Genomic DNA, 25,178 nt, shown 5'->3' with positions numbered 1-25,178 from the left:
CTCCACTCAGCCAGTCACAATCATCAGCCTCAGGTGTTTGACAATCAGGCTCACTACCTTTCTTTACCAGAAGAGGGAGTTCCTCGGGCCTCAGTAATGAAGGGGAAAATGAACTCACAACATGTTACGTTGTCAGATAATATTCGGACATGTCGATTATTCAGGACTGATCGGTTCCGTCGCAGGGCCTCCCACACCGCATAGAGTTCCCTGAAGTTGGAGGATCTGCTTCTGCTGTCTACTGGCCACCTTCCCTGGAAGATCTTCCCTTCTACATGGGCTACCCATCCCCACGTACTGGCGTCCGTGGTGACTACCATGTATGGAGAGGTTGTCCATAGTACGCCCACCTGGAGGTTCCTGGGCTGTGTCCACCCCCATAGTGACTTTTTCACCAGTCCTGGCAGCCTTATGGGTCTGTCGAGTGAAGCCTGACTCCTGTCCAATCTTGCGTGGATCTCCCTTTGTAATGGTCTCGAAAGGAACTGGGCCCATCTGACGCACGGAAAGCAAAAGGTCATTAAGCCCAGAACCTCCATTGCCCCTCTTATGGAGGAGCGATGCTTCAAAAGGTCTCCGACTGTCCCGAATAGTCTTCTGCTTTTCTTTTGGTAGCAGGGATATCCTGTCTCCTGAGTCTAGGAGAACTCCGAGGAAGACCTTTCTGGACTCGGGTATGAGGTCTGACTTCTGCCAGTTGATCACCCAGCCGAGGAACTTCATCACTGTAATTGCTCGGTTCCTGTCTCGAATGAACGCTTCTTCGGATCCTGCCACCAGGAAGAAATCATCTAAGTATGGTATGATAACGATACCCTGACCTCTCAGGTAGGCCACTACCAGCTTTGTGAAGATTCGGGGGGCCGAAGCCAGCCCGAATGGAACTGGAAGTGGCAGGTCCGAGTTGGTAATTTGACCGCGAATCTTAACAGCCTCTGGGATGAAGGATGGATAGGGACCTGATAGTACGCACTCTTCAGGTCGACGGTGCACATGACCGCGTCCCTCCTGTCTATTAGATGTATTGCGGACCGAATTGATTCCATCCGGAACCTATTGTACCTGATTCAGGTATTTAGAGGTTTTAAGTTTATAATAGTTTGGGCCTCGCCGGATGGTTTTGCAATGGAGAACAGGGAGAAGTAGTGTCCCTTTCCCCTTTGTCAGAGGAACTGGTCCTATAACCTCTGAACTGATCATTTCCTGTAGGTCCGTCCACATGGCGGAGTCCGCCGGGACTACGGTGGCGGCAATATATCTGTCCAGGGGAGGGGAGTAAAGCTCTATGCTGTAACCCTCCGCAATGGTTCTGAGGACCCACTGGTTGTGGGTAACTCGGGCCCAATTTACTGCGAAGTGACGAAGTCTCAACGATACCTATGGCATCATTGCCTTCTAGATCTGGAGGTTGACACAAAAAGGGAGCTTTTGCTTCTCCCACCCTGGCTGTGGGAGCTCCCATAGGAGCCTCTGTTGCACCTGGTTTGGCTCCTGAAGTCGGCCTGTCTCCTAGAGAAGGGGCTTCTCCGAAAGGACTGAGGCCGCTTAGGTTTTTCTTCTGGGAACCCTTTATTCTCGTTGCACACTAGCTCTAAAATGTTATCTAGGGCAGGACCGAACACCCTTAGGCCTGAGAAGGGAATGGAGCATAACTTCACCTTAGAAGCGTTATCCCCCGATCAGGATTTAAGCCAGACCGCTCTCCGAGCTGCATTAGACAGGGAGCCGTTTCTGGCTGCGAACCTTACTGATTCGGCTGACGTGTCCGACAGGAACGCCGTGGCCGATTTCATGAGTGGAAGGGATGCCAGGATCTCTGATCTAGGGGTCTTGTTGGTTAGGTGTTCCTCCAACTGCCCGATCCACAGAAACATAGACCTGGCCACCGAGGTGGCTGCTATGTTAGCCCTAATGAGGGCCGCCGAAGTCTCCCATGTCCTTTTTAATAGAATGTCCGCCTTCCTGTCCATCGGGTCCCGGAGACTTTATGAGTCCTCGAACGGGATGGCAGTTTTCTTGGTGACCTTGGCTACCGGAACATCGATTTTGGGGACTTCCTCCCATGCTCGTGTTTCCTCGGGGTCGAAAGGCAGACGACTGTTAAAGTCCCGGGATAGTACAAGCCAACATTCTGCCTCTTTCCACTCCTCATGGACCATTGTCTTGATATGTTCACTTACGGGGAACACCGTCTGTCTCCGGGCCACCAGACCTCTGAACATCAAGTCCTGTCTGGATTGCGGTTTAGGAACTTTCTCGATCTGCATAGTGTTCCTGACCGCCTGGACTAACTCGTCAGTGTCCTCCAGCCTAACAGGAAATTCCTGCCTGGATCCTGTCTGTCCGCCAGGATCTCTCCTTCCTCCTCCGGATCAGAGTCCTGGAAGTCTGACTCCTCGATAGAGCTTGCTTCAGAAATAGGGTCTGCCTCCCACCTCAGATGCTTGCGGCTCAGCCCTGGACTGGGGGACTGCTGCCATGCGAGGCTGGCTCTGGAGGCTTGGACTTCCTCCCGTATCAAGGATCTCATCTCGGAGAGGAGGGATGGCTGTTCGTCTCTTAAGACCTTTGATGTGCAGGGTCCACAGAGGGTTTGCTATGGGTGTCTGGCAGCTTTACCCTGCAGGGTCCTTAGTCACTGACGGGGGGCTGCTGGGGTTCCCTTATCCTATCAACATAAGATGGGGTAGCCATGCCAGTCTTCCTGGGCTGCGTGGATGGGTGGTCTGCGCCAGGCGCACTTACCCCTCCATTCGCCGGAGCCTCTGCGTCCATCCTGCAGCGATCCGCACTTCCAGAGAGACGGTGAGCCACTGGAGCGCGCGCTGCGATTGAAACCCGGTGTGTGACGTCACCGACAGTGACGCGCGTGCTCTCGCGATAGGCCGGGTCCTGCCGCTTCCTCCCGGACTCTAGCCCCGCCTGCACCTCTGACGGCGCTCTCCTCGTGACGCAGGCACTCACTGTTTGCAGTTCACACAACTGCCTGCCTCCGCACTGTGTTCTTCAGGTCAGGGCCCCAGCCAACCTCCAGGCAGGATAGGATTCTCCTCTCCACACTCCGCCAATATGTACTGTTATGAATGAGTCACCGTAGGAGGCAAAAACAGAAATGCTAGCTAAGTCCAGAAAACCAGAGAAGTTGGCAGCTATCGGATTGCAGACCCCTGAACCTATCAACAACAACTAGCAGTAGCCGTGGGGGGTTCCTACGGTGCCCTAGACCCCTCGATCACAGCCGGAGAACTGCATAGCCTAAAGACAGAAAGGGAAATCTAAACTGCCCCAGAGCAGACCCCAAAGCAATAGGCAGCCCCCAACATATAATGACGGTGAAGCAAGAAGAAAAAACACTAACACAGATAGAAAGATAGGCTGAGCAAATGATGGGGCCCAAGCTAACTAGATAGGACAGGATAGAAAAGCTGCTGTCTGCAATCCGCCAAAAACCCTATCAAAACAAGAGCCAACAGACTGACAGGGAAAAAGGCCCTGAAGATGCTAGGCTTCAAAAAGACTATATCAGTACTCAGGTATTTTCTGAAGACAGAGCAAAAAGACAAAAAGGAATTCAGCTCACCCCAGCAGGGAATGGCAGAATCCAGAAAAGCTAGGCAAAATAAAACCAAAACACAAATGCAAAAAGCAAAGCAGAAAACTTGGCTTTTGAGGAGCAGGAATCAGACTGGTCTCCTAGAATCATCCTCTACCAGCTCAGGTGCTTGGTAATCAGCCTCACTACCTTCCTTCACCAGAAGAGGGAGTTCATCAGACCTCAATGGTGAAGGGGAAAATGAACTCATAACAGTACCTCCCCCTTGAGGAGGGTTCACCGAACCCTCATCCACGCCACCAGGGCGATCAGGGTGAACCCGATGAAAAGGCACGCACCAATCTTTTGGCATGAATGTCAGAGGCAGAGACCCAGGAATTATCCTCCTGACCATAACCCTTCCACTTAACCAAATACTGGAGTCTCCGTCTAGCCAGACTGGAATCCAGTATTTACTCTACCTCATATTCCATGTTACCTTCAACCAATACAGGGTCCGTAGGTGCCACCCCAGGAACTACTGGTTCAACAAACCTCTTCAACAAGGACTTATGAAACACATTATGGATTTTAAATGTGACAGGAAGAGCCAACCGAAAAGAGACCGGATTAATGATCTCCAAAATATTGTAAGGTCCAATAAATCTAGGCTTAAACTTAGGAGAAGCTACCTTCATAGCGATATTTTTTGATGATAACCAAACCAAATCTCCCACCTTAAACTGAGGACCAATGGTCCTATATCGGTTGGAAAACCGCTGGGCCTTTTCCTGGGAGAGAGATAACTTATCCACCACTTGGTCCCAGATCTGGTGCATTCTCTCCACCATATGTCAACACCTGGGCAGACAGAAGGCTCCACCTGCCCTGAAGAAAATCGAGGCTGAAACCCAAAGTTACAAAAAAAAGGTGACATCAAAGTGGCAGAACTAGCTCTATTATTTAAAGCAAATTCGGCCAAGGGCAAAAATGAAACCCAATCATCCTGATCAGCGGAAATAAAACATCTCAAATACGACTCCAAGGTCTGGTTTGTTCTCTCCGTCTGCCCATTGGCCTGAGGGTGAAACGCAGAGGAGAAGGACAACTGAATTCCCAGCTTGGAACAGAAAGTTCTCCAAAATCTAGACACAAACTGAACTCCTCTGTCAGATACAATGTTCTCAGGAATCCCGTGCAAGCGAACCACCTGTTGCAAAAACAGGGGCACCAACTCAGAAGAAGATGGCAACTTAGGAAGTGGTACAAGATGAACCATCTTAGAGAACCTATCACAAATCACCCAAATAACAGTCATTCTCTGAGAGACAGGCATATCAGAGATGAAATCCATTGAAATATGGGTCCATGGCCTCCTGGGGACCGGCAAAGGCATCAACAACCCACTAGAGCGAGAACAAGGTTTAGACCGGGAGCACGTCCCACAGGACTGCACAAAATTCCTGACATTAGGAGACAAGGCGGGCCACCAAAAAGACCGACTCATCAGATCTCTAGTACCAAAACTACCTGGATGACCAGCCAATGCAGAGCAATGAACTTCAGACATCACTCTCTTCTTCCACTGGTCAGGAACATACAACTTTCCACTGGGACAACGCTCAGGTTTGTCCTCCTGGAACTCTTCCAGAGCACGTCTCAAGTCGGGCGAGTTGGCAGAAAGAACTACCCCTTCGCCTAAGATGGTAGCAGGCTTGGTCACCACAGGAGAATCAGCAAAGAAGCTCCTAGAAAGAGCGTTAGCCTTGACATTCTTAGTGCCAGGAAGAAAAGAGACCACAAAATCAAAACGTGTAAAAAACAAGGCCCATCTAGCCTGTCTAGGGTTCAAGCGTTTGGCCGACTCCAGGTAAATCAAATTCTTGTGGTCAGTGAGGACCACGACTTGATGTTTAGCTCTCTCCAACCAATGTCTCCACTCCTCAAATGCCCATTTCATGGCTAACAGTTCCCTATTCCCCACATCATAGTTACGTTCAGATGGGGAGAACTTTCGGGAAAAGAAAGCACAGGGATTCATTTTAGATGTTACAGGATCCTTTTGGGACAAAACAGCTCCTGCACCAATCTCAGAAGCGTCCACCTCTACCTGGAACGGGAGTAAGACATCAGGTTGCCGCAAAAGCGGGGCAGAAGTGAATCTTCGCTTCAACTCCTGAAAGGAAGAAACAGCCTCCGGAGACCAATTCAACACATCAGCACCCTTCTTAGTCAGATCAGTCAATGGCTTGGCAATACGAGAAAATTTTGCTATAAATTTCCGATAAAAATTAGCAAAACCCAAAAACTTCTGAAGGGCCTTCAAAGAAGTGGCCTGAACCCAATCATAAATGGCCTGTACCTTGGCCGGGTCCATTTCAATAGTTGACGCAGACAAAATAAATCCCAAAAATGAAATCCTCTGTACCCCAAAAAGGCATTTCGATCCTTTGACATACAGGGAATTCTCCCTCAAGATCAGGAACACAGTCCGAACATGTTCCACATGAGAATCCCAATCCTTGGAGAAGATCAAAATATCATCCAGATAGATAATCAAAAATGTATCCACAAAGTCTCGGAAAATGTCATTCATGAAGCACTGGAAGACAGAAGGGACATTAGTGAGCCCAAAAGGCATCACCAGGTATTCAAAATGTCCCTCTGGAGTACTAAACGCCGTCTTCATCCCCATGCTTAATGCGGATAAGATTATGCACCCCCCGATGTCAAGCTTGGTAAACCAGCAAGCACCTTTAACTCTGGAGAATAGATCCGAAATCAGGGGTAACGGATACTGATATTTAATAGCAATTTTGTTGAGGGCACGATAATCAATACAAGGTCTTAATGAACCATCCTTTTTGGCCACGAAAAAAAACCCAGCACCTAATGGTGAAGCGGATGGTCTAATATGACCCTTCTCCAACGCCTCCTTAATATAGGATCGCATAGCCTCGTGCTCGGGTACAGATAAATTGAAGAGCCGACCCTTGGGAAATTTACACCCCGGGCTCAGTTCAATTGCACAGTCATAACTCCTATGAGGTAAAGACGCAGACTCATTCTCACTAAATACATCATAAAAGTCTGCCAAATAGTCAGGAACATCATGCGACTGAGGAGAGGTGGAAAAAACCGGAGCCTCACTAAGGGCACGCCGACAACCCCAACTCACCACAGACACAGATTTCCAATCCAAAACTGGATTATGAATTTGCAACCAGGGAAACCCCAGAACAATGGTATCATGCAAATTATGCAACACCAAAAATCTGCAATTTTCTTGATGGTCTGGGGCGACCCGCATTACCACCTGGGTCCAAAACTGAGGTTTATTTTTCGCCAAAGGAGTAGCATCAATCCCCCTCAAAGGGATAGGCGTCCGCAGAGGTGTCATAGGAAATCCACAACGTTTAGCAAAATCCAAGTCCATTAGGTTCAGGGCTGCTCCCGAATCCACAAAAGCCTTGGCGGAAAATGTGGACAGGGAGCAGATCAGAGTAATTGCCAGAAGAAACTTAGGTTGAACACCACCCACAGAAAACGTGTGTGCAAAACGTTTCTCTCGTTTAGGACAGACAGAAATAATATGCGAGGCATCGCCACAAAAAAAACACAGCTTATTACGCCTTCTGAACTCCTGACGTTGCTCCCTGGACAAAACTATCACATTGCATAGGTTCAGACACTTGTTCAATAGGTTGCAACACCTCTCGTGCAGTCCTGCGTTCACGTAAACGCCGATCAACCTGAATGGCTAATGACATAGAATCGTCAAGACCAGAGGGAACAGGAAATCCCACCATAGTATCTTTTACGGCTTCTGACAAACCCTTCCGAAAGAGAGCTGCCAAGGCATTATCATTCCAGGTAGTAAGGACCGCCTACTTTCGGAATTTTTCACAGTACAATTCTGCAGAATCTCGGCCCTGGCTCAATGCCAACAGGGTCTTTTCAGGCTGATCAATAGCATTAGGTTCGTCATACAACAACCCCAAGGCTTGAAAAAATGCGTTCACATTAGTCAGAATAGGATCATCTGGTTTCAAAGAAAACGCCCAATCCTGGGGATCGCCACGCAGCAAAGAGATGACAATTTTAACCTGCTGTGCGGAGCTCCCTGATGAGTTAGGCTTCAAGGCAAAAAATAATTTACAATTATTTTTGAAATTCAAAAATTTAGACCGATACCCAAAAAACACATCAGGAGTAGGGATCTTTGGTTCAGCAGCATGTGAATGAGCAAGGTAGGCGGAAATTCCACGCACTTCCGCAGCGAGCTGCTCCACACGATCAGACAATTGCTTTATCTCCATTGAGAGAAAAAAAAATTCCCCCTACGGCCTCAGATAAATAGAGGAAAAAATATACACACTTTTTTTTTTTTACAATTCTTTCCTGCTATTGAGTACCCTAGGATCTGCGGTATGGCTGGTGATTCTGTTATGAATGAGTCACCGTAGGAGGCAAAAACAGAAATGCTAGCTAAGTCCAGAAAACCAGAGAAGTTGGCAGCTATCGGATTGCAGACCCCTGAACCTATCAACAACAACTAGCAGTAGCCGTGGGGGGTTCCTACGGTGCCCTAGACCCCTCGATCACAGCCGGATAACTACATAGCCTAAAGACAGAAAGGGAAATCTAAACTGCCCCAGAGCAGACCCCAAAGCAATAGGCAGCCCCCAACATATAATGACGGTGAAGCAAGAAGAAAAAACACTAGCACAGATAGAAAGATAGGCTGAGCAAATGATGGGGCCCAAGCTAACTAGATAGGACAGGATTGAAAAGCTGCTGTCTGCAATCCGCCAAAAACCCTATCAAAACAAGAGCCAACAGACTGACAGGGAAAAAGGCCCTGAAGATGCTAGGCTTCAAATAGACTATATCAGTACTCAGGTATTTTCTGAAGACAGAGCAAAAAGACAAAGGAATTCAGCTCAGCCCAGCAGGGAATAGCAGAATCCAGAAAAGCAAGGCAAAATAAAACCAAAACATAAATGCAAAAAGCAAAGCAGAAAACTTAGCTTTTGAGGAGCAGGAATCAGACTGGTCTCCTAGAATCCCTCAGAGATTCACCAGCGAGGCAGAAGGGCGTCGGCTGCCTTATATCTAGTCAGCAATTCCCGTCACCCAGTCATCCTCTACCAGCACAGGTGCTTGGTAATCAGCCTCACTACCTTCCTTCACCAGAAGAGGGAGTTCATCAGACCTCAATGGTGAAGGGGAAAATGAACTCATAACAATGTACCTTACTGAACGACTCCTCCAATGCGCCTTTAGGTGCGAAGCACTCCAGTACTTAGTTACCCTGGAATGCCACTCTCTAGGTGTTCCTAGTCTCTACTTGTATGACAGACAGCTGTAGCCTGCTTCGGGGACTCCTCTCTGCGTCCCGGCTCACTATCCAAGTGCTGTTGTGTCCCAAGTCTATGGTGGGAGTAAGGCATTGGTGGCTCACTACTCCTCCGGTGTCTGTTGCCGGACATAAAGATCCAATCAACCTCGGGGACCGGGCCCCGGCCTTTGCCCTCTGGACTGGAAGGGTTCTCTCTCTTTCTCAACCTGCTTCCCACCATCCTTCTATTCTCCTTCGTTCCGATCTGTTCTATCTCTCTTATGGAATCTGTAGTCTCCAGTCTACATCTCTTTCTCCTTCTCTTCCTTCCCGTGCCAGCTGGCCCAGTTCAATGGGGCAGCTGCAGCACTCCTTCCTCCATCCCTTCTTCCAGGGATCCCCACTCCTCACCGAGTGGCTGTTCTCTCCTACTCCGCCTGCCTTCTTCTGCAGACTGACCTAAAATCCTACACCTTCCCTCTCTTTTATATCTAACTCCACCCGCCTCCCCAGCACCTCTCGTGTTATGAAGCCAGGGACCACAAAAGGCACCCTATGACCTTTCCAGCATAAAGCATGGATGGGTCCCTGCTGAACTATCCTGTGTGTGGGGTGAAGGTGTGGGAATGTGGAAGGGAGTTCCCACCCTACCTGGATGGTGGGGTACCACACCTTAGGAGAAGTTGCAGTACCTCTGTGGCGACTGAAGCCTCAGGGGAGCCACATATGGACCAGCCATAATGTTAAGTGTGTAACAGTTCAGATGCAGAGGGCTAATGGATGCATAAAGCATGTGGGAACATGATGCGGGGATCCTGGTTATGGTAAAAAACTTTTGGCTGTGCCACATAGGGATAGATTAGGTTAATGTGTTGAGTCGGTAGGCCAGTCTGAATAAATGAGTTTTCAGGGCACGCTTAAAATTGTGGGGATTGGGGACTAATCGTATTGACCTGGGAAGTGCATTCCAAAGAATTGGCGCAGCACGTGTATAGTCTTGAAGACGGGAGTGGGAGGTTCTGATTATTGAGGATGCTAGCCTCAGGTCATCAGCAGAACGGAGGGCGCGGGTAGGATGGTATACTGAGACAAGGGAGGAGATGTAGGGTGATGCTGAGCCATGAAGAGCTTTGTGGGTGAGGGTAATAAGTTTGTACTGGATTCTGTAGTGGATGGGTAGCCAGTGTAATGACTGGCACAAGGTAGAGGCATCGGTGTAATGATTAGCGAGGAATATGATCCTGGCAGCAGCATTCAAGACAGATTGGAGGGGGGAGAGTTTGGTAAGAGGGAGACCAATTAGAAGGGAGTTACAATAGTCGAGACGAGAATGAATAAGAGAAACAGTCAGAGTTTTTGCAGAGTCAAAAGTAAGTAAAGGTCGAATTCTAGAAATGTTTTTGAGGTGCAGATAACAAGAGCGAGCCAGTGATCAGATGTGGGGGACAAAGGAAAGCTCAGAATCAAGTATGACCCCAAGACAGCAGGCATGTTGCTGAGGAGTAATAGTAGAACCACACACGGAAATGGCAATGTCGGGTATAGGTACATTAGTAGCTGGAGGAAACACAAGGAGTTCAGTCTTTGACAGGTTCAGTTTCAGATATAGTGAGGACATGATGTTAGACACAGCGTTTAGACAATTGCCGGTGTTTTCTAGAAAGGCTGGCGTGATGTCAGGAGAAGAAGCGTATAATTGGGTGTCGTCAGCATAAAGATGGTACTGGAAACCAAATCTATTGATTGTTTGACCAATAGGGGCAGTATACAAAGAGAAGAGGAGGGGGCCTAGGACTGATCCTTGAGGAACCCCAACAGTAAGGGGAAGATGAGAGGAGAAGGAGCCAGCAAAAGATACAGTAAAGGAGTGGTCAGAGAGATAGGAGGAGAACCAGGAGAGAACGGTGTCCTTGAGGCCAATGGAACGGAGCATAGTGAGGAGAAGCTGATGATCCACAGTGTCGAATGCTGCAGAGAGATCCAAGAGAATTAGCATGGAGTAATGACCCTTTGATTTAGCTGTTAGTAGATCATTACAGACTTTAGTGAGGGCAGTTTCAGTAGAGTGTAAAGAGCGGAAACCGGATTGGAAAGGGTCGAGAAGAGAGTTTTCTGAGAGATAGCGGATAAGACGGGAGTGGACCAGGCGTTCCAGGAGTTTAGAGATGAAGGGAAGATTAGAAACAGGTCTATAGTTAGCGGCACAGTTTTGGTCGAGGGATGGTTTTTTAAGTAGTGGATGTATGATGGCATGCTTAAATGAGGAGGGAAAGATACCAGAAGAGAGAGAGGTTAAATATTTTAGTTAGGTGAGGGGTGACAGCAGGGGAAAGGGGCTGGAGTAGATGTGACGGAAATGTGTCACTGGTGCAAGTAGTTGGGCGAGAAGATGCAAGGAGCCTGCTTACTTCTTCTTCTGTGACTGGTTCAAAATCAGAGAGTGAGCTAGATGCAGTGGGGGAGGGAGGACAGTGCATGGTATGAGGTGATTGGGAGATAATTTCCTGTCGGATCTGGTCAATTTTTTCTTTGAAGTAATTGGCCAGATCGTCAGCTCGAAGCTCCGTGGTTGAGGCCTGTACTCTTGGGTTGAGTAGAGAATGAAAAGTGTTAAAGAGACGTTTAGGGTTATTGGACAGTGAAGTGATGAGGGTGTTGAAGTAGGTTTGTTTTGAGAGGTGAAGGGCAGTGTTATATGTTCGAAGCATAAACTTATAATGGATGAAATCTTCGGGTAGGTAGGATTTTCTACATAGACGTTCGGCGCACCTGGAGCACCGCTGAAGGAAACGTGTTTGCAGGGTGTGCCAGGGTTGTCGCCGTCTGTGTTGCGGTGCTCTAGGTATAGGAGGAGCAAATTCATCCAGGGCACTTTGAAGTGTTTCATTGTAATGCTTCAATGCAGAATCAGGACATGAGAGGGAGGAGATAGGGGCCAATGAAGACTGCAAGTTCTTCATAAGTTTCTGGTTGTTAATGGCCTGTATGTTTCTATAAATATGGACAGTGGGGGTGACCTGAGCAGCCTGGCGGTTCTTGATAGAGAATGAAAGAAGGTTGTGGTCAGAGAGCGGGAGAGGGGAGTTTGCAAAATCATCCACTGCACAAAGCTGAGAGAAGACCAAGTCGAGGGAGTTTCCGTCTTCATGCGTTGGAGAATTAGTAAGCTGCAAAAGGCCAAATGAGGTTAGAGATAAAAGGTGAGTAGCAGATGGGGAGAGTGGAAGAGCAATGGGGATGTTGAAATCTCCCATTATGAGGGTAGGGATGTCACAGGAGAGAAAATGTGGAAGCCAAGTGGCAAAATGAATCAGGAACTGATGGGAGAGGCCGGGAGGACGATATACCACCGCCACTCGCATGGAGAAGGGGGTGTAGAGTCTGACGGCATGGACCTCAAAAGAAGGAAAGACAAGTGAGGGTACTTGAGGGATAACCTGAAAGGTACATTTTGATGATAGGAGCAGACCAACGCCTCCACCTGCTCTATTGTCTGATCTTGGGGATCATCCTAAAGGACGAATAATCACAGTCATCCATCTAGTCCATGTAACAGAGCCCAAGTTAGACGTGTTGTCTAGTTAGGGAATACTGATCACCCCTCTGCAGGATAAGTAATCATTCTGCGACTTGAGTAGAGTAATGTTTGGATTCGGCTTTTACCAACCAGATTCTCATCCATTTTTCTCAAAGGGGTTATCTAGTCTGTCACGATGCTGGTTACGAGGACAAGAGTGGACCCACTGGACCGTGACGCCGAACTCTCCCCGAGCGAGCGCACCAGGTGGACCGACCTCTATACAGGGACCGTTTGGGAGCAGGCTCAGGAGCTCAAACGTCACGGCGGCCAGGACCAGGGGTCGGCTCAAGAGGGTGAGCAGCGGAGCTGAGGATGAGAGATCCGGGGTAACCAGGGTCCAGGGAATGGAGGTTGTTGCGGAAGGGTGAAGGATTGCAGCCTTGAACCAGACGAAAGCCTGGCAAAGGGAGCTGTAAAAGGAAGACACAGGAGGGTTAGCAGGGAGACATAGGCTGAAGCAGCTACGAGAGCTGGAGGAGCAAGCGAGAGCTGGGGACCAGCAAGAGCAAGCAAGGCCTGAACGCAGCGAGGAGAACTCGATAGTCAGGCGCCTCCCCTAAGGAAGGGCGGCCTGAAATACCTGATGGTATCCCCCGATTGGCCAGGCGGTGGGTCTGGATTAGGTCAGGCCAGCGGGCGTCCATACAGCAGGGATGCGCGGTCAGGCCCCCCGGCGTGTGCGCAGAGGCACAGTGCGCGCGGCCGAGGGCAGAGGAGGAGCGCGCCGGGAGACGGCCCGCCGGAACGGAGGACGACTGGAGGTGCGCGGTGGGAGCGAGAGGCAGGAGGAACCCAGACCGGAGGCCGAAGCAGCGGCAGTGCTAACAGTACCTCCTCCCTTACACCCCCCTCTACTGTGTCTGGAAAGGAACCTCTTAAGAATACGTGGAGCATTGATGTTCTCGGATGGTTCCCAAGACCTCTCCTCGGGACCGAAACCCTCCCAGTCAATGAGAAAAAATGTTTTACCTCTTACCCTTCTCGAGGCCAAAATATCTCTCACCTCAAAAACATCATCAGAGCTGACTGGTGGAGGAGAAGAGTTTGGAGCTGGGTGGAAACGATTCAGGACAACTGGCTTAAGGAGAGAGACATGGAAGGTGTTGGGAACTCGGAGCGAGGCGGGTAACTCCAGCCGGTAGGACACGTTGTCGATGCGTCTGAGAATCTTGAAAGGCCCAATGTAGCGGGGTCCAAGCTTGTAAGACGGGAGCTTTAGCCTAATATACTTGGCCGACAGCCAAACTTGTTGTCCCGGGAGGTAAGTCGGGGAGTCCAAGCGCCTCTTGTCAGCATGTCTCTTCATGCGCTCCCCGGACTTCTTGAGAGCTTCTTTAGTCTCGGACCAGACCTTGGAGAATTCTATGGCCAGGGAATCCGCTGCAGGCACACCGGAAGCAGTGGATATCGGCAGTGGAATACCGGGATGCATCCCAAACACTACAAAAAATGGAGACTTAGCTGAGGACTCGCTGGAATGATTATTGTAGGAGAATTCTGCCCAGGGGAGGAGATGGACCCAGTTATCCTGGTGCGCATTCGAGAACAGACGTAAATATGATGCTAGCACCTGATTGACACGTTCCACTTGCCCGTTGGACTGAGGGTGGTAGGCGGAAGAAAAGTCCAATTTGACCTCCAGGAGTTTGCATAAGGCTCTCCAAAATTGAGAAGTGAATTGTACACCACGATCCGAGACAATATGCTGCGGGAAGCCGTGAAGGCGGAAGATATGCTGGATAAAAATCTTCGCCAACTCTGGAGCAGAGGGCAGTGCTGGAAGAGGAACAAAATGGACCATCTTAGAGAAGCGATCGCCTGCCACCAGGATAGTCGTACATCCAGAAGAGTTTGGCAAATCGGTGACAAAATCCAATGCTATATGTTGCCACGGAACCGAGGGGATCGGTAAAGGAAGCAGAAGACTGGAGGGTGGCCGTCTAGGAACTTTGACCTTGGCACACGAGGAACAAGACGCCGTGAAGTCAGTTACATCCTGACGAAGTGAAGGCCACCAATAAAAACGAGCAATGAAGTCCAGTGTCTTCTTGACTCCGACATGCCCGGAAAGTTTAGAGGAATGTCCCCAATGCAGCACCTCTCTTCTGTCCGCCTCAGAAACGTAGGTCTTGCCTGTAGGAGGAGTGATTAGACTCACAGGAGCCACCGTGATGATCTTGGCCGGATCGATGATGTGAGTCGGTTCCTCTACCAAATCAGGAGACTGCAGAGAGCGGGACAATGCATCAGCCTTGACGTTTTTAGGTCCGGGACGAAAACGCAGCTCAAAATCGAACCGGCCAAAAAAGAGAGACCATCGGGCTTGTCGGGGATTCAGTCTGTGGGCTGACTGGAGGTATGCCAAATTCTTGTGATCGGTAAAGATGGTAAACGGGTGGACCGCTCCCTCAAGAAGATAGCGCCACTCCTCCATGGCCAATTTTATGGCTAACAACTCACGGTCCCCGATGGAGTAATTACACTCGGCAGGGGAGAAGGCCTTCGAGAAAAACCCACAGGAAACCAGTCGTCCGGAGGAAGATCTCTGAGAGAGAACTGCACCCGCTCCTGTGGATGAGGTATCAACCTCCAAAACGAATGGCTTGTTGGCCTCGGGTCGGTGGAGCACAGGGGCAGTTGCAAAGGCTTGTTTTAACCTGGAAAAGGCCTCTTCAGCCTCGGAAGGCCAGGACGAGGAGTTGGTGCCCTTGCAAGTAAGACTGGAAATGGGTTTGATGAGAGATGAAAAGTGTGGCACAAACTGACGATAATAATTGGCGAAGCCGAGAAACCGTTGAATCGCCTTGACCCCTACCGGACGAGGCCATTGAAGAATTGCCGACAATTTCTCAGGATCCATCTCCAGCCCAGAATCCGAAACAATGTAGCCTAAGAAGGGCAACGATGACTGCTCAAAGAGGCACTTCTCAAGCTTCGCGTAGAGGTGATTCTCCCGCAGGCGCTGCAGTACCAGACGAACACTCCTCCTGTGGGATGCCAGATCCGGGGAAAAAATAAGGATGTCATCTAGGTACACGACCACGCAGGAGTACAGCAGATCTCGGAAGATGTCATTAACGAACTCCTGAAACACCGCGGGAGCATTGCAGAGACCGAAGGGCATAACAAGATATTCATAATGCCCGTCCCGGGTGTTAAAGGCCGTTTTCCATTCGTCGCCGGAGCGGATGCGGACGAGGTTGTAGGCTCCGCCTAGATCCAACTTCGAGAAGATGCGGGCTCCACGTAAGCGGTCGAAGAGTTCAGGAATGAGAGGCAAGGGGTATTTATTCTTTATCGTGATATTGTTTAATCCTCGGATATCGATGCACGGGCGGAGCGAACCGTCCTTCTTTTTCACAAAGAAGAAACCGGCACCGGCAGGAGAAGAAGACTTCCGTATGAACCCTCTGGCAAGGTTATCACGAATGTACTCGGACATGGCAGTAGTCTCAGCTGGAGACAGAGGATATATTCGACCCCTGGGCGGAGTAGTCCCGGGCCGTAGATCAATAGGACAATCATACGGGCAATGCGGGGGAAGTGTCTCTGCCTCTTTCTTGTCGAAGACGTCCGAAAACGACCAGTATGCGGCAGGCAAGCCTGCAGGACCGGAGGAAACTGGATGAGGAGTGACAGGAAGAACGGAAGCTAGGCACCTCTCTTGGCAAGGATGCCCCCAGCGGAGAACTTCACCGGAACACCAATCCAATACGGGTTCATGTGTCCTAAGCCAGGGGAGGCCAAGTAGCAGAGCGTGGGACAGGTTGGGTAGGACATAGAACGAGATCCGCTCCTGGTGCAATGCCCCGATGCGCAGACGCACCTCTTCCGTAACCAGAGACACCGACACTTGTAAAGGTCTCCCATCAACCGAGGCGATAACCCGTGGAGTCCTCAGAGTAATAACGGGAATCTGGTACTTCTTCACCTCCTTCAACCGGATGAAGTTCCCCGCCGCGCCCGAGTCCACATAGGCCACCTCCGAACCACGTCTCTGACCAAAAACCAGCTGCACAGAAAGAGTAAGAGGATGAGAGGAGTGAGACACACCTAGGACAGCCTCTCTTACAAACTGACGGCACATCTAAAACTAGTCTGAATAGGTGAGGTGCATACCAAAAGGCAACGTACATATTAAATTAGAAAATGGTAGCACACCAAATATGAAATATGTGAAATACGAATAGCAAAATGGCTTTAGTAATACATTTCATAATGGCTTTTGTAAGGCATATCAAATATGAAATAAGTGAAATATGAATAGCATAATGGCTTTTGTAATCTTGAAAAACATATGAGATACTTAGCACAAAATTTGGCCAAAAGATGTGAGCCCATTCACCAACGACAAGGTGATCTCAGATTGAATGGGTCCCTATACTGACTGCCTGGTGTGAACTGACCTCTGGCTAGTAACATGATAAAGCCTGTATATATAGGACGATAGGAACCAAACATGTGATTGAATGCGATTAAAATCACCACTTGATGAAGGGCGGAGTGCTCAGTCAGAAAATTAGTATACAAGTAATAGAACAAACTGACGGCACATCTAAAACTAGTCTGAATAGGTGCATACCAAAAGGCAACTTACATATTAAATTAGAAAATGGTAGGACACCAAATATGAAATATGTGAAATATGAATAGCAAAATGGCTTTAGTAATACATTTCATAATGGCTTTTGTAAGGCATATCAAATATGAAATAAGTGAAATATGAATAGCATAATGGCTTTTGTAATCTTGAAAAACATATGAGATGGTGTGTACAGTGTGAGGATTCACAAGTCTGCGGTCATATAGAGTGACAAAGAGTAAATGCAGACTTGGGGATTTAGACAACCCCTTTAAGGCCTCTTTCACACTTCAGTCTTTTGGCGTCAGTCAGAATCCTTCAAAGTGTGAAAAAACAGATCCAGTGAAGATTGGCTAAAAACTGAAGCACCGGATCTGTTTTTTGACGGATCCGTCGAAGCTGCAGATTTTTGGAATTTAAAGGAGGAGAGAGAGAGAGACAATTTTGCTGTGCCAGAACGGCTTTTGGAGTTAAATTAAATGAATGAAAAATCTTGCGGGCATGCTCAGTTTAAAAAACGGAATCCGTCACTTGATTCTGTCATGTGACGGACGGCGACGGATCCGCCGCCCATAGGCATCCATTATAGCAGGAAAGTTCTGCTCCAGCTGCTATTAAAATCTTCTTTAATGAAAAACCATTAAAACATACAATGGTGAAGACTCTCCATATAACCTCACCACAACAGAGATGACAGGCTATGCGTTTCGACCAGACGGGCTTTGACAAAGACCGTCTGGTCGAAACGCATAGCCTGTCATCTCTGTTGTGGTGAGGTTATATGGAGAGTCTTCACCATTGTATGTTTTAATGGTTTTTCATTAAAGAAGATTTTAATAGCAGCTGGAGCAGAACTTTCCTTCTATGGTCTATGACGTTGGTCCGCACGGAGCTCCGAGTTTCTGCGCTTGATCTCTGGTGAGCTGGCTATTTCTTTCTATTTCTATCCATTGTAGCAGACAACGGACTGCGACGGATCCGTCACCATCCGTCTTTTCAATGCAGACAAAAAACGTTACTATGTCCGTTGTATCCAGACGACGGATGCTGAAATTTCTAAGGAACCGTCAAATGACGGATGTAATGAATGGCCATCCGTTGCAATCCGTCCTTAATGCAAGTCTATGAGAAAAAAAATGGATTCCGTTAAAAAAATTATCCGTTTTTTTCAAAAAAGGGCGGATTTCGACTGACGTCAAAAGACTGAAGTGTGACAAGTGCTTGAACCACCTAATAAAGTCCAATCTGAACATTGCATTCTGTTAGTAATCAGCACTGGTGACTAAACATTTTCACTGGGTGGAAAACCCCTATAATAAGGATGTGCTGAGTATAAACAATAACTATTAGGCCGGGATAACACTACCGTGTGTGATGCGAGAAACTCGCACGAGTCTTTCGCATCAACACCAGGCGCTGCCGCCGGTACACAGGAGCGGAGCAGCTGCTGCATAGAAATACATATAGTCACACTATTGTTTAATCTGGATGTGCACCTGCTTTTTATCTTGTTCTTGATTACCGCACACCAACTGCTTGATCAATAATGTTTACATTATTATCACCATATCCTATATTGACCAGTTTTTTCGGCTTTACAGCTAAGGTGTATATTATGCTTTTCTGTATCAGCTTAGTGCATTGTGAGGTTTTACAGGCAGCTGAGGTGTTCTTAATTTGCATCTAAGAATAATGTAACCATATGAATAAAGACTGATATAGATCCATATTCACTTACTGTGAGTATTGTAGCACAGCCAGATAGGACAGGGTTAAACCCAAACTCTGCAGGCTCTGATTATTAGCACCTGGCTGCTCTGCATATAATCGGGCTAGGTACTCACATTAGTCAATCTGCTTGGGAAAAGCTGACCAGAGTGGGTGATAGTGGAGCTGAAGAGAGACTGCACAGGCTGTGTGCACCAAACTGCAAGTATCACTGGTTACTGTGGACAATAGCTGTTTTGTTTGACCGAACTGAGACTAGCTCAGCCGTGCCTGAGTAGCCAGGGTCTATATTGTGTAGTCAGCCCCTGGATAAGGCTAGGGATTTATGCTTATGGTTTTGTTTTTTTGGTCCTGTACAACCTGTGGAAAAAATGTCACATTATTCCACAAGAAACCTGTGCCTGTGTGCAGAGCTGCCATAAGAGCATTACTGCCCTTACTAGTGTATGGGGCATGGAGAGCAGAAGCAAAGAGGGGGGCGGTGTACTTCTTACTGGGCTCCAGGGGCAGGATTCGGCCAGGTCAGTAACGGAACGCATGTCCGAGGACACACAATAAGTTAAAATCTATGCACAGCTATAGCTTTCTGCACGGCAATAGTTTAAAGCTGCCAGTCAATCAGAGGCCGGCAGCTGATGTCAGCATGTTATGTCAGTGCCATGCACTGGTGCATCAAATGAATGAGGAAGAGGATGCTTCTGGACCGCGGCCAGGTAAAAAGAAACTTTTTTTTCTACTGAAAGCTGCCATATGGGGCTTGGATTGTAGATCATGTGGGGCCCAGGATGTGGGAGAGTATTACTGTAGGGGCTAATTAAGGGATATTATTAATGCTGTGATGCATTTTATTTTTGAGGATCATGTTTTCAGTGTGGGATGTTATGTTACTGTGCAGTGCGACACTGTTGATTTTACTTTTTTCCATCTGGCGTAGTATAGAAGTTGGGGAATGTGCTATGGAAGTGATCAGCTATTGAGAACTGTGTGCTTATTTTCTGCAGAGACGAGTCCTGGCTGGATGAAGTGATGTCAGTCTGCACTGGATGAAGAAGAAAAAGAGAAGTTGAAGGACTTCAAAAACAAATTTCACTGATGAGTCAGTGTATTGCATACCATATACAGAGCTCCTGTGTATAATATCACTGCTGATTACTATTACCTGCACACCGACACTATATACAGAGCTCCTGTGTATAATGTCACTGTGATCACTGTATTACCTGTCCACTGACACTACATATAGGGTTCCTATGTACAGTATGTCACTGGTGATCACTGTATTACTTGTACACTGTATACTATATACAGAGCCCCTGTGCATAATGTCACTAGTGATCCCTGTATTAACTGTACACTTACAGTATACACTGCATACTATGTATAGAGTTCCTGTGTATAATGGTAATATTAATATTGTGGGGGTTTCTTAATTAATGATCAGTTTTGGAGTATTCGGTCACTGTGGTCTGGTCATGATGTGGCGGTATTTATCCCTTGTATGTAATATTATTCAGACATTACAGTGCCTTGTGAAAGTATTCAGCCCCCTGAAACTTTTCCCACATATCATGCTTAATACATAAAGATACCAAATATAAATGTTTGGTGAAGAATCAACAACAAGTGGGACACAATGGTGAAATTGAATGAAATTTATTGGTTATTTTAAATTTTTGGGGAAATTCAAAAACTGAAAAGTGGGGCGTGCAATATTATTAGGCCCCTTTACTTTCAGTGCAGCAAACTCACTCCAGAAGTTCATTGTGGATCCCTGAATGATCCAATGTTCTCCTAAAATGATTAATGATGATAAATATAAACCACCTGTGTGTAAACACGCCTCTGTATAAATGCACCTGCTGTGTGATAGTCTCAGGGTTCTGTTTGAAGCACAGAGAGCATCATGAAGACCAAGAAACACAACAGGCAGGTCCGTGATACTATTGTGGAGAAGTTTAACCCCTTCCTGACATCCGACGTACTATGCCGTCCATGGGACCCGGGCCCCTATGCCCATGGACGGGATAGTACGTCTAGCGCGATCAGCGGCGCCCACGTGGTGAGCGCCGCTGATCGCGGCCGGGTGTCAGCTGATTATCACAGCTGAAACCGGGCACAATGTGTCAGGGGCGGTCACAGACCGCCCCCGACACATTAACCCCTTGAACACCGCGATCAAACACGATCGCGGTGTACCGGGAGTTAAAGGGAAGCATCGGCAGGGAGGGGACTCCCTCCGTGCTTCCCTGAGCCCCCCCACGGCAGCGCAATGTGCAGCGCTGCTGCGGGGGACTCCTTTCCTCCAGGCCCCCGAATCCAAGATGTCGACGGGGGCCTTCGGGGGCCTGCAGGAAGCTGGCTTCCTCAGTGATTGCAAAGCGCAGGCAAGAGGAAGTCTTCTTCAATGCCTGTGACAGATTGCTGATCTGTCACAGTGATCTGTGATGTGACAGATCAGCGATCTGTCACAGGACAGTGATGTCCCACCTGGGACTATGTAATAAAGTTAAAAAAAAATAAAAAAAAGTGTAAAAATAATTTTAAAAAAATCGCCAAATAAATTAGTAAAAAAAAATATTCCCCAATAAATTCATTTTTTAAAAATAAAACGACCCGCCCTATAAAACTGTCCCATTAGTTAACCCCTTTAGCAAACCCCTTAAAAAATAAAAATAAAAAACGAAGCAAAAAATAATGATTTATTATCATACCGCCAAACAAAAAGTGTAATAACGCGCGATCAAAAAGACGCATATAAATATCCATGGTACCGCTGAAAACGTCATCTTGTCCCACAAAAAACGAGCTGCCACACAGCATCATCAGTGAAAAAATAAAAAAGTTATAGCTCGCAGAATAAAGCGATGCAAAAATAATTATTTTTATATAAAATAGTTTTCATTGCATAAAACCGACAAAACATAAAAAAACGACCTAAATGAGGTATCGCTGTAACCGTACTGACCCGAAGAATAAAACCGCTTTATCAATTTTACCGCACGTGGAACGGTGTAAACGCACTCCCCCAAAAGAAATTCATGAAACGCTGGTTTTTGTTCATTCTGCGTCCCAAAAATCGGAATAAAAAGCGATCAAAAAATGTCACGTGCCCAAAAATGGTACCAATAAAAACGTCAACTCGTCCCGCAAAAAATAAGACCTCACATGACTCGGTGGGTCAAAATACGGAAAAATTATAGCTCTCAATATGTGGTGATGCAAAAACTATTTTTACAATAAAAAGCGTCTTTTAGCGTGCGACAGCTGGCAAAAATAAAAACCACCATAAATTGTAAATCAAACCCCCCGTTATCACCCCCTTAGTTAGGGAAAAATAATAAAATTAAAAAAATGTATTTATTTCCATTTTTCCATTAGGGTTAGGGCTGAGATTAGGGTTAGGAGTGTGTTGAGGTTCGGGTTGGAGTTAGAATTGGGGGTTTCCACTGTTTGGGCACATCAGGGGCTCTCCAAATGCAACATTGCGTCTGATCTCAATTTCAGCCAATTCTGAGTTGAAAAAGTCATATGGTGCTCCTTCCCTTCCAAGCTCTGCCATGCGCCCAAACAGTGTTTTACCCCCCCATATAGGATATCAGCCTACTCAGGACAAATTGCAAAACAATTTTTGGGGTCCAATTTCTCCTGTTACCCTTAGGAAAATAAAAAATTGGGGGCAAAAATATCATTTTTGTGGAAAAAAATGATTTTTTTATTTTCACGTCCGAGCGTTATAAACTTCTGTGAAGCACTTGGGGGTTCAAAGTGCTCACCACACATCTAGATAAGTTCCGTGGGGGGGTCTAGTGTCCAAAATGGGGTCACTTGTGGGGAGTTTCAATAGTTTAGGTACATCAGGGGCTCTCCAAACGCACATGACACCCGCAGACCATTCCATCACAGTCTGCATTCCAAAATGGCACTGCTTCCCTTCCGAGCCCCGACGTGTGTCCATACAGTAGTTTTCTCCCACATATGGGGTGTCAGCGTACTCCTGACAAATTGGACAACAACTTTTGCAGTCCAATTTCTCCTGTTACCCTTGGGAAAATGAAAAAATTGGGGACTAATTGATTATGTTTGTGGAAAAAATATGATTTTTTTTATTTTCATGCCTGGGCATTATAAACTTCTGTGAAGCCCTTGGGGGTTCAAAGTGGTCACCACACATCTAGATAAGTTCCTTAGGGGTTCTCGTTTCCAAAATGGGGTCATTTGTTGGTGTTTCCACTGTTTAGGTACATTAGGGGCTCTCCAAAGGCAACAAGACACCCGCAGACCATTCCATCACAGTCTGCATTCCAAAACGTCACTACTTCCCTTCCGAGCCCTGACGTGTGTCCATACAGTAGTTTTCTCCCACATATGGGGTATCAGCATACTCAGGACAAATTGGACAACAACTTTTGGGGTCCAATTTCTCCTGTTACCCTTGGGAAAATAAAAAAATGGTGACTAAAAGATCATGTTTGTGGAAAAAAATACAAATTTTTTATTTTCACGCCCGGGCGTTATAAACTTCTGTGAAGCACTGGGGGGTTCAAAGTGCTCACCACACATCTAGATAAGTTCCTTGGGGGGGTCTAGTTTAAAAAATGGTGTCATTTGTGGGGGGTTTCCACTGTTTAGGTACATCAGGGGTTTTCCAATCGCGACATGGTGTCCGATCTCAATTCCAGCCAAAAACGTCAAATGGCGCTGCTTCCCTTCCGAGCTCTGCCATGCGCCCAAATAGTGGTTTACCCCCACATGTGGGGTATCAGCGTGCTCAGGACAAATTGCACAATAACTCTTAGGGTGCTGTTACCCTTGGAAAAATAAGAATTGAGGGTGAAAAGATCATTTTTGTGGAAAAAATATGATTTTTTAATTGTACGGCTTTATGTTATAAACTTCTGTGAAGCCCTTGGGGGTTCAAAGTTCTCACCACACATCTAGATAAGTTCCTTAGGGTGTCTAGTTTCCAAAATGGTGTCATTTGTGGGGGGTTTCCACTGTTTAGGTACATCAGGGGTTTTCCAATCGCGACATGGTGTCCGAACTCAATTCCAGCCAAAAACGTCAAATGGCGCTGCTTCTCTTCCGAGCTCTGCTATGCACCCAAATAGTGGTTTACCCCCACATGTGGGGTATCAGCATACTCAGGACAAATTGCACAATAACTTTTAGGGTCCTGTTACCCTTGGGGAAAATAAAAATTGGGGTGAAAAGATCATTTTTGTGGAAAAAATATGATTTTTTAATTGTACCGCTGTACGTTATAAACTTCTGTAAAGCCCTTGTGGGTTCAAAGTTCTCACCACATATCTAGATAAGTTCCTTGGGGGGTCTAGTTTCCAAAATGGGGTCACTTGTAGGGGGTTTCCACTGTTTAGGTACATCAGGGACTCTCCAAACGTGACATGGCGTCCGATCTGAATTCCAGCCAATTTTGCATTGAAAAAGTCAAACGGCGCTCCTTCCATTCTGAGCTCTACCATGCGCCGAAACAGTCGTTCCCCCCCCCCCACAAATCAGGTATCAGCGTACTCAGGACAAATTGCACAATAACTTTTGCAGTCCAATTTCTCCTGTTACCCTTGGTAAAATAAAAAAAATTGAACCTGAAGTTTTTTTTTTGTTCATTTTTTTTTAAATATTCAAAAAAATCCCTGTGACGCACCTAAAGGGTTAATAAACTTCTTGAATGTGGTTTTGAGCACCTTAAGGGGTGCAGTTTTTAGAATTGTGTCACTTTTGGGTATTTTCTATCCTATAGACCCCTCAAAGTGGCTTCAAATGTGATGTGGTCCTAAAAATAAAATGGTGTTGTAAAAATGAGAAATCGCTGGTCAACTTTTAACCCTTATAACTTCCTAACAAAAAAAAATATTGGTTCCAAAATTGTGCTGATGTAAAGTAAACACGTGGGAAATGTTAGTTATCAAGTTTTTTGTGTGTCGTATCTCTGTGATTTAAGGGCATAAAAATTCAAAGTTGGAAAATTGCGGAATTTTCTAAATTTTTGCCAAATTTCCGTTTTTTTCACAAATAAACGCAAGTTATTTGAATGAAATGTTACCACTAACATGAAGTACAATATGTCACGAGAAAACAATGTCAGAATCACCGGGATCCATGGAAGCATTCCAGAGTTATTACCTCATAAAGGTACAGTGGTCAGAATTGTAAAAATTGGCCCGGTCATGAACGTGCAAACCACCCTTGGGGGTGAAGGGGTTAAAGCCGGATTTGGATACAAAATGATTTCCAAAACGTTAAACATCCCAAGGAGCACTGTGCAAGCGATCATATTGAAATGGAAGGAGTATCATACCACTGCAAATCTACCAAGACCCGGCCGTCCCTCTAAACTTTCATCTCAAACAAGGAGAAGACTGATCAGAGATGCAGCCAAGAGGCCCAATGATCACTC

Source organism: Dendrobates tinctorius, unplaced genomic scaffold, assembly GCF_039654945.1.
Source record: "Dendrobates tinctorius isolate UK_male_01 unplaced genomic scaffold, ASM3965494v1 ptg000051l, whole genome shotgun sequence".
NCBI lineage: Eukaryota > Metazoa > Chordata > Amphibia > Anura > Dendrobatidae > Dendrobates > Dendrobates tinctorius.
Note: the sequence above shows the minus strand (reverse complement) of the source record.